Here is an 11,576-nt window from a genome sequence, read left to right on the forward strand (position 1 = left end):
TCCAGGGACTAAGCCACTACCCAAAGACTATACATGGACTGACCCTGGGCTCCAACCTCATAGGTAGCAATGAATAGCCTAGTAAGAGCACCAGTGGAAGGGCAAGCCCTTGGTCCTGCCAAGACTGAACCCCCAGTGAACGTGATTGTTGAGGGGAGGGCGGTAATGGGGGGAGGATGGGGAGGGGAACACTTATATAGAAAGGGAGGGGGATATTGGCCCTGAAACAGGGAAAGGGAATAACAATCGAAATGTAAATAAGAAACACAAAATTTAATAAAGTTAAAAAAAAAAGAAAGTGGAGTTATGAAATATGTAGGTAAATGGATGGAAGTAGAAAAAATCATTCTGAATGAGGTAACAAAGATCCAGAAAGACAAATATGGTATATATTTGCTTATATTTCGATATTAACTGTTAATTCAATGATAAACAGGCTATAATCTGTAGAAACATAGAGTTTTTTTATAGGATAAGGGACAAGGGTGGGGGCAGATAGATGTCCCTGGGAAAGGGAAATAGAATAGACAGTTATAGTTTGACCAGGAGGCAGGGGAATGAGAACAAGAGGATCAAGCAGGTTGGGAGAGAGAAAAGGGAATGAGAGAAAAAATGTAAATAAATTAAGCTGAAGAGCCACTTGAAGCCTAATTAAGTATGGAAAGCTAATGTGGTAGAAATCTACCACCACACTGATTCTCAGAGTGGCTATCCAAGTCCCACCAATTTCCTTTCACATCTAAAAATGTGATCATTCGGCTTTCTATTCCTGCCACTATGTTTGTCTGGTGTCATATCTGTGTACCACGATGGACTTTTAGCCCTCTGTAATTATAGACCCTCAAAGAAACCCATCTTTGTGTATATTGCCTTGGTAGTAACATATACTACAACATATACATATCTAATACACATAATAAAATTTTTATATATAAACTATATAGTCTATATATAGATATTTAGTCTCTCTCTACACACACACACATATACATATATATATATACATATATGTATAAAATCTCAGTTACATCACTGAATAATAGGGAGATAGAACCCCAGCTAGCATCTTTTGTCAATAAATGAGCTGTCCTGTACCAGAAATAGCTTATATCTAATTGGCTTTTAGTCAATGGCATCCTATGGGAATCCCCATATCTTTCTCTCCACAAACTGAGAGCAAGACCTTATTGCTGAAGAAAACAACCTACTGAGCATTTAGAAGTAGAGTTGTTGCCTACCTAGAACCTTTATGCCATGAGCTATTATTCTGAGTACCAGAAAGTATTCTGTATGTTACCAAAATGTAAAGGCCAATTCAGCCGCAAACCCTTTGATATACAACAGTGCCCTGCCTACAAGATATGCTAACACAATGGTGGCATAAAGCCTGTGGGAGTAACCACTGAATATCCAGTTTGAATTAGTGCCCACTCTAAGAGGTGGAACGCACACCCAACGCTGCTTAGTAACCAAGAACCTGATACTAGATAGCCCAGAAATCTAGGGTAAAATCCAACACTACTGTTCTATGAAAAGAATATAGTAGCAATTAAAGGAATCTTACTGATATTCTACTATATCCATAGATCAGGACTTTGCTCTGCCATTATCAAAAAGGCTTCCTCCTGTACCAGATGGGAACAAATAGAGACTCATTGCCACACAATATGTAGAGAAAAAAGACCTTGGAACACCCAGCCCTAAATGTATTTTGTCATCAAATTGCCTCATCTCAGTGCTCAGGAAACACTGCTGAAGAGGAAGAGAAGGAGACAGAGTATAAGAGGGAATGAAGGATACCAAGAAAATAAAGCTTCTAAACATGCAGTATGAATGCACATATGAACCCACAAAGACTAAGGTTGCATGTACAGATAAAGCAAACATGTGCCCCAATTCCTAACCCAGAAGCAGTCTCCAACTGATAACCATTTGCAAATGAATATTTAATTTATTTCAAGGGAGTCCCACTTGACAAATAAACTACTGTTAAGGGTAGGCTGCATGCCTGGCAAGAGATAGCCAAAAGGAAACCGGCTGACAACATCTTTTAGGTTCCTTGTCTTATAATGTCATGTCACAACCATTTCTTTTACTTACTAAAAAATTATTTTTAAAAATTTTTCTTTACTATGTAACTGTTCACTTTCATATTGGCTGGGGCTCCCTCCTGGACTACTTCACAGGATCTCGATGGGTTAGTGGGACCATTTTGGGTATTTCTTGTCTAACTGGTTTCTGGAAAGGCCTCATTTAAGTTGTCAGTCATCATCTGTTCAAACGGAATTATGTTCTTCATTTTCTCCAACTGCTACTCAAATTATGGATCCCGATCTAAGACCCAGACAGGAACTCAGCACAGTTCTTCAATTGCTGGTGGTTTCCAGGCAGATTAGTCCACCTGGTATGGAGGGTCTCTTTCCAGGACTATAGGGAGTCAGCGATTGTCTTTTGATTGTTGGATATGATCTCCTCAAAAGCTACCCAACCAATGGTTTTTAGAGCAAGTTTACACCCAGGCAGCCATCTTGGATCCTTCGCTGACCCCCACCATAGCACTGGCTCCAGCAGCAAAGAATACAAGTGTGTTCATCATTTTTTAATTTGAATTTTAATTTTTCTCCTTTTATGCCCCAAGTCCTTTGTATATATATTATGGCTTCCAGTTTTGTGTCTTTATGGGATTTCTCAGTGTGAAAACAAGTGGCTTTTTGCATCTGTGTCTGCTCCCTGTGCATTTTCTTGGACTCTTCTTTTGCTTTGTTGGTTTAGTCCTATTCCTATGAACTTGTTTTGTTTTATATTATTATATTATATTGCATTTTATTATTTTCCCTTAGTAGTCTCTTTGTTTTTTTAATGAGAGGCAGAAACTGAGTAGATCTGAATGTGGAGGGGGAGGTAGGAAGGAACTGGGAGGAATAGATTGAGAGAAAACCATAATTAGGATATAAAAAAAACAATCTATTTTTAATAAAAGGAAATAAATAAAGCAAAGAGTGTAAATTGGAAGCAGGGTGAGGCTGCATAATCTCAAAGCCTGCCTCTGCTTACACACATCCTCCAGCAAGGCTGTAATGCATAAGCGTCCCCAAATAGTAATGTTATTCGTGACCAAGCGTTCAAATACATGAGCCTATGGGGGCATATTCATCATTCAAACCACAGGTTTCTGCTTGCAGACTTTCACAGGGTCATTTCCAGATTGTAATGCAAGACACATTTACTCCAAAATTTTAAGTCCCGTTAAACCTCCCCTAACAGCAACACTAACTGTGGAGACCCTGTGGGTGAAACTTCTGTTCAGACCACTACTACATACAATACGTCTTTTACCATCCCCTACTTTTTTTTCACTTGAGTTGTGAGACAATAGGCTTCCACATGGGTTTTCATATTCTCTTTCTTTAGATTATTAATTCCCGTTACCTTCTCTCTCTCTGATACTCCCATGTTCCTCACTGCTTATGCCCTTTTTGGCTCAAATATTCTACATCACTAGTTTCAGGCCTAAGTGGAACACTTTTCTTACCCTACTGACAGAAAAGCTCAGGAAACAGCTCCAAAGAGGGGTCAGAAGGGATGTAAGAGTGGAAGATGGAGAGAGTGCCCTGAGATTCTTTCTTGGGGATGTGACATATCTATGGCAATCATGAACTCACAGAAGTCATGGTTATCTTCATAACACTAAATCTGACATAAATTCTGGGGTGGATAGAATAAATGCTTTCCAGATATTATCCCTTACCGAGAAGTTATTGGCAGTGGATAGTTATTGGGGAAGAAATGGTGATTTTTTAATGTGGCCACCAGTACATTTCTCAAACTCCAGTGTGTGTTCCTACACGCATGTGCATATACTTAGTCATAGTTATTTGCTTTATAGTTAGGCTTATCATTTACTATCACTTAATTTAGTTGTCAATATCATTATAGTTTTGGCCATTAACAACCTTCCAGTTGGTACATGCATCCCTTTAATTTACCTATAACATCACAATGAGACTTGCTTTTTGACTGATGCTTGAGCACTTTCTTTGAACTCTGTCATATTAGAAGTTCATCTGCCATATTTCCTGCTCTAGTCTTTGAATCAGTCAATTTTTTTCTTTTGACCTTTTACTATGATGGGGATTGGGCTCATGGTACTGTCCTTAATAGCTATTGATTTTTTTTTTTTTTCCGGAGCTGGGGACCGAACCCAGGGCCTTGCGCTCTCTAGGCAGGCGCTCTACCGCTGAGCTAAATCCCCAACCCCCTTAATAGCTATTGAATTTGGATTCAAGTGTCAGAAAGCAATAATAAAATTATGATTATTATAGTCATTATAATATTATGTTCATTTTATTATAATCATTAACATTTTAAAATTCAATTATTTAATGTTTAAATTTTAACCATATCTTTCCTGCACATATTTGGGAAACACTTGTGGGGTATCTAAGTATTGAGAAAATATCTGTGGAGGATGTTACAGTTTATAAGATTTGGGCCTACATCTTGAAAGCTCACAGTCTGCAGATATTTTCTAGTGGCAGCTGACAAATTATATGCAACATAAAAATTTACTCAACTAATTCCCAGAATAATAATGCAATACAATAACAAGAGCATTTGTTTCATTATTAAATTTTGCACAATATATAAACTACTTAAATCTAAGCAGACACGGAATATTTTTGGGTAGATAGATGAAAGAAAGTATGCAGTATGTACGTATGTACATATGTATAGGCAGATATAGGAGGTATGGTTAAACAATATGATTGTTTTTAACTTACATCAACAAATAATGTGTTATCCTACCAGATAAAAGTAGTGATTGAATTTTTTCGACTTCATTGGTTTGAATAAATATCAGTCTAACATTGTTGGATGAAGTGTAAACTTAAGGGGTTTTTTTTTGTTTTTGTTTTTTGTTTTCATTTTTGTTTTTGAAAAGTTAGTTGGATGGTGTTTTGCTGGAGAAAACACAAGAAAGAACATTTTGTTAAACTGGACACAGGTGAGAAAGGCTAAGGCAGACTCCAGAAGGAAGTTTGGTTGAAGCAGACACAGGAGAGAGGATGTTCTGAGTAAGCAGATGAAGGGACATGTGATGAAGGATTTTTTGCTAACAATATACATGTATTGATCTGCCTTACATTGCAGAGTTGAGTTGCATTTTTTGGGACTCGAAAGACTTGTGTGGGTGTCCTGCAATTTGTTGTTTGGACTTGGGCTGATTGGATGCATGTGCTGAGGTAAGATGCATACTGAGGCAAGACCTTTGGAGGCCATGTGATGTTTGGAGGGTATAAATAGGACTCACAGAGTGACAGGGACAGAGCTTGTCTAGCTGCTACAGATCGCTGTATAAAACTTGTGGGTCTCATGTCTTTGCTGGTCTTCTTTTCTCTGACAGAGTCACAGCTGAGAACTTCTGCTGTCCCTCCAGATCCCTCCTGCTGCCGCAAGTTAGGCTGAAACCTGGCTGCCACTGCTTGATCTTGTCACTGCTGTCTCTAACCCGACTCTACCAAACTGGACTGCTGGTGCATCCTTGAAGTGTTTGCGAGTATATAGAGCTGCTGTTGCCTGCTAACCTCTGAACTGGACCGTTGATTTCCAGACAACACAGACAGGAGTTGCTCCAAAGACTCTCTAAACAGATCCAATTCCCCTGTATCCTTTCTGGTGGGTGGTGGGCTAAAAGGGAGGTAAAACCATTTAAGAACCATCATTAAAAATACTGTTTAATAAACATTAAAGTTAGAGTTGGAAGCAGAAGATTTTGAATATAGTTTGTCAGAATGAATTCCCTACTACACTTGGTATCTGCTGGGGTTGGCTCAAGTAATTTGCATTCACCTGCCTTATAATTGGCACTTGCCTTCAGACCAAAGGTTCATCTGGAGTTATCAGCCAAGTCAGAGAGTCCTCTTTAATGTACATCGCCAATATAAGCACCTAGGTTTGTTTACAGAATGGGGTTAGTTTACAAGAAGGCACATTTCAATATATAAAGGTGGAAACTAAAAATATCATAACAGTATTCCTGGAAGTGGAGCAACAATTCTGAACTATTCAAGTGGTCAAAACAAATCACACAACGAGCTTAATTTTAAATAAATGAGAAAATTGTTACTTATTTATGAGAGAATGACAACGTGACTTTAAAATATACCAACCACCTTGGAAATACTATTATGACCAAATGTAATTTGAATGTCTCATATATACAAATTTCTTTTAAATTTTATTTTTCTTAGTTGTTTTATGTTTTTACATTTCAAATGTTATCCCCTTTCCCCCCCCCACTCCCATACCCTCTTCACTTACCCCGGCTTCTATGAAGATGCTCCCAATCCCACCCATCCACTTTCACCTCAACATTCTGGCACTCCCCAACATTGGGGAAATGAGCCTTCACAGGACCAAGAGCTTTTCCTCCTATTGATGATGGACAATGCCATCCTCTGATACATATGTGGCTCTAGTCATGGGTACCCCAAGTGTACTCATTGGTTGAAGGTTTAATCCCTGGGAGCACTGGTAGAGTTTGGTTGGTTGATATTGTTGTTCTTTCTATGGGGTTGCAAAACCCTTCAGCTACTTCAGTCTTTTCTCTAACTCCTCCATTGGGCTCCCTTTGTTCAGTCCAATGGTTAGCGGCAAGCGTCCTCATCTGTATCAGAAAGGCTCCGGCAGAGCCTCTTAGGAGACATCCATATCTGGCTCCTGTGAGCAAGCACTTTTTGGCACCAGCAATAGTGACTGGGCTTGGTGTCTGCATATGGGATGTATACAATTTTAATCTGCTTGTAGCCTGGCTATCTGCATCACTGTTTCAATTCCCAAAGATTTCCATTCTCTGGCTACATGCAAAAATGTTGAACAGTCCTTTTGAATACAGTGTTAAAACCTGAGTCAGAGGAGGGAAAAAACAGAACTTTATATTATCACACAACAGCTGTCACTCTTGACTTAATTCTTCACTTCCTAAAACAAGTGACCTGATATGTAAACTTAGTAACTGTCACTGTATTATTGGTGACCTCGAAAACAAAACCATCCACTTAGTACAAATTGTCCCCTCATGTGCTTTATATTAGTCAAAGATCCTGGTTATTCTATGTTTCTTATGTTCTATGTAACCTCACATCATAGTTTATTCTTTGTATAACATTTTTGTAACACTGTATAATCTGAGGCTTAAGAATGAAAATCTTTACCTTACAGAGAAAAACATGTTATCAATACAAAGTAAAATAAGAAACAAATGATGATAACATACAGGTAAAGTGTGAACTTAACCCAAAGCATATAGTCCAGAAGAATACAGATAATTATTTCTCTTTTAGAAATTTATGTTAAATAATAAATTTTTTCACACAGACAAACCTAAATGATTGAACCTGGAGATGGTCATATCCATTTTGGGTTCCAACTTCCTATTTGACAGTTCTAAGTGTTTAGAAAATGTATGTAGCTTTGTGAATTACAAAAAAAAAAAAAAAAAAACCAAAAAGAAAACAAAACAAAAAAAAAACCAAAAAAAACACAAAAACAAAACAAAAAAAACCCTAAATTGATGAAGAACAATTTAAAATCTTATAACCAAAATGGGACAAAATTCTAAAGCAGCCAAATGTACTTTCTTACACAAGGGAAACTTCTAAATAAAATCTTCCTCTATGATAGGTCATGTAAAATTTTTGTTTTCAATGTCAAAGACAATAAAATTGTGATAAAGATACAAATCAGTAGTGGCAATTTCAAATTCATCTCTTCATTACTTGTATACATGAACATGCTTATCTTTTATTAGTATTTGCTTAGAAATGATTAAAAGTAGTATAGTTAGCAAAAACAAGAACAACAACAACAAGAACAAAAAAGAAAGCAACAAATAATACCCGAAAAATCAAAAACAAAATCAAAGCTAAATGAAAAAAAAAATGGCCACAAAGTCCTAGCATCTACATTGTGTTTGCCAGCTAGTCCTTGTCATGAATTTGTTTGTTCTGATTTAATTTGTTCTTTTGACAGAGAGAGAACACAGAAAAAGACAGACACAGAGACACAAAGAGAAAGCATGAACTTAGGAGTATTTGAGAAAAATTGGGGGAGAGAAAGAATATTGTTAAGATATATTAGAAATATAAATTTCATAAATAAAAAATAAGTAAAAAGAAGTGTTGTTACTAATTCATAATAATAAAAACAAGAAACAAAAATTAAGAAAACTAGTCCAATTATCATTAAAAACTAAGATAATGAGTTTTTCCTATACTTTTTTTTTTTTTTTTTTCGGAGCTGGGGACCGAACCCAGGGCCTTGTGCTTCCTAGGCAAGCGCTCTACCACTGAGCTAAATCCCCAACCCTTTTCCTATACTTTTAATCAAAGAATGCAAAGTTTTATATGTTGGAAACTGAATTATTGTGACAAAACCAAGATAACTTTACCATGGTATTGAAAAGCATCATAGGTTAGAAAATCAAAAGTCTCACCAATGTGAGGTATAATGCACACCTGCTCTTCCCACTCTGAGGACACTTTTAGGGAGGCCAGAAGACTGTGAGTTTGGGGCCAGTCTGTGCTGCAGAGTGAAACTGCCTCAAACACACAAAGCAAACATAAAGATTATATTAAAACTTTCCAAATCTGAAACTGATCTAGAGACTCATATTCAACATAGAAATCTTCAAATATTCACATACCTCTGTGTTTTGCTTTTGTTTTGTTTTGCCTTTTTTAATCTAGAAAATGTCAAGTTCATGTAAATCTCAGGGAAACTGAAGGTACTGAAGATGTCTCAAGGGGAAGACAGAACAGAGATGGACGAGTGACATCAGTGGTGCTAGTGTGCAGGCTTGGAATAACTGCATTTCTATATAGGATCTTTCTTTCCCACCAAGCACAATACAAACTGTACCGAATACTTTTCTCATTGCTATGCAACATACCCAAACAGAATCAACTTGAGGAAGGCTTGTCTTCTATCTACAATTCCATGGCTCTGTCACAGATAAACACATGGTGGCAGGAGCTGATTGGTGACATTAAATCCACAGTCAAAAAGTAGATTTGTTCTCAGCTTGCCTTCTCTCTTTCATTTGCTCCAGGGCCCTAACTTATGAAACAGAACTCTCCACATTTAGAGTGGAACTTCATGTTTTAATTAATTCTTAATCACATCTTAATTAATTAATTCTAGAGAATTCTTCATAGGTATCCTCACAGGATCTGCCTTCAGAGTAATTCAAGAACCTGTCAATTTGACATATATATATATATATATATATATATATATATAAGCTGTCATATAAACTGCAGAGTACACATGTATGTGGCAGAGTTAAAATCACAAAAATATTAGAAGACAATATAGGGGTAAATATTCATGACCTGGGCTTGACAAAATCTTCTTAGCTATGATTAAAGTTGTAAGCACTTTGTTTTCTTTTTTATTTCTTTATTTTTTAATTATCTTTCAACTTTCTCTTCTTAGGTATGATTGAAGAAAAACATGTGTAATAAATTATAGCAAATTGAATTTTAGCAAAATAGAATCTAAAGACCCTTATATTTTAAAGCCAGTAAAAAAAGGAAAATATATCTCAAACTAATATAAATTATATAGAGGAAAAGGATATGTATATGTGTATAAAAACCTCTTACAAGGCAACAGTAAAGTATGGATAAGTCAGGAAAACATTAAATAAAAAAAGCAAAACTCCCATAAGTTGTAAGATGTTCATTTGCTTTTTTCTTTCTTTCTTTTTTAAATATCTTTCACTTTTTTTTTTTACAATGCAGTCATTATCCCTCTCCTCATCTACCCTCTGGACAGTTCCTCATCCCATACTGCCACTAGGGCCTTAAGTGTCTCGAGGGCTAGGTGCATCTTCTCTCACTGTGGTCAGAACAGGCTGCCTTCTGCTGTATATGGTTTGGGAGCCTCATATCAGCTGGCGTATGCTGCCTGTCTGGTGGCTCAGTGTCTGAGAGATCTTAGAGGTCAAGGTTAATTGAGGCTGCTGGTCTTCCTATGGGGTTGTCCCTCTTCCACAACTTCTTCCAGTCTTTCTCTAATTCAACCACATGGTTCCTGGCTTCTGTCCATTGCTTGGGTTGCATCTGTCTTGTTCAGCTGCTTGTTGGGATTAGAATTTGCCCATCTCTAAAGACAGAATATATTAGACTTTGCTAAGATAAAGAGTTGGAAGAAATAGATAGTAACTGTTAATAGGCACTGTGTAATGTAATATTCTAAAATTAAATGATTAACAACTAAAATGAAATATACTGTTTTACATTTCAAGTGTATATATTGAATGATGCAAAAATAATGTATCAGAAAGCTATTGAAATAATAGTAGCAGGTTGGGCAGATGTCTCAAAGGCTAATTCATTTGCTGAGCAAGCAAATGGATTAGATTTCAGTTCCCTACCACCTCTAAGACCAGGTAGGCAAGAAGTGACCACCTCTGGACATTGAACATTTTTTTTCTCTTTCTTTCCATCTTTTTTTCTTTCTTTCTTTTTGTTTGTTTTTTCTTTATTTCTTTTTTGCCTTTCTTTCTTTCTTTCTCTCTTTCTTTCTTTCTTCCTTTTCCATTGTATCTGATGAGAACAATACAGCATAACAGTTAAGCATTAGATATTTCATATTACAAGATTGCCCTTTCAGTCTAGAGCAAGATGGCTAAGAAGGACAGTCATACCAGTGAACTCTGGGTTTTATTGAAGAACCTTGTCTCAAAAATGAGGTGAAAGAGGGATGAAGATTCAGGACATCGACCTGGCTCTTCCACATATATGCACACTCACGCATACTTATCTTTATACACATATTATGCTCACATATGCACAGTATGTATGCTCATATATACTGAATGTATGTATATATAAATATATACATATGTATGTATGTATACTGTATCCACATCACGTTCACACTCACAAGAAAAAAAGAAAAAAAATGCACAACATATACATTGCTTATGAAGCATTCTTTGGTCTTTTACATTGGTTATTTTATTTATTCACATTTCAAATGTTATCCCCTTCCCTGATTTACCCTCTCTAACACCCCTCTCCCCTGCCCTGTTCCCCTGCTTCTATGAGGGTACTCCCCCACCCATCTACCCACTCCTGCCTCAGCACCTTAGCATTCCCCTATGCTGGGTCATTGAGCCTCCACAGGACTAAGGGACTCTCCTCCCATTGATGCCAGATAAGGCAATCTTTTGCTACATGTGCAGCTGTAGTCATGGGTCTATGTGTACTCTTTGGTTGATGGTTTAGTGGAAGTTCTGGGAGGGTCTGGTTGGTTGATATTGTTGTTCTTTTTATGGGGTTCAGCTCCTTCAGTCCTTCCCTTACTCCTCTCTTGGGGTCCCTATTCTCAGTTGATAGTTGACTGTGTGCATCCACATCTGTATTGGTCAGGCTCTAGCACAAATTCTCAGGAACAGCTATACCAACTGATCTAGTCTTATTTACAAACCCATCACATAACCCTACTCTAACTTTAATTAAAGTATTTACCATCATCATCATTATCATTGTGTGCCTGTGTGCATGCAT

General features: G+C 37.0%; 1 pseudogene; it reads right to left on the reverse strand.

The window, feature by feature from the left end:
* Positions 1 to 2,180: 2,180 nt before the first annotated feature.
* LOC116897237 lies at positions 2,181 to 6,357 on the reverse strand (annotated as a pseudogene).
* Positions 6,358 to 11,576: the final 5,219 nt, after the last annotated feature.

The sequence above is a fragment of the Rattus rattus genome, chromosome 1 (assembly GCF_011064425.1).
Source record: "Rattus rattus isolate New Zealand chromosome 1, Rrattus_CSIRO_v1, whole genome shotgun sequence".
Taxonomy (NCBI): Eukaryota; Metazoa; Chordata; class Mammalia; order Rodentia; family Muridae; genus Rattus; species Rattus rattus.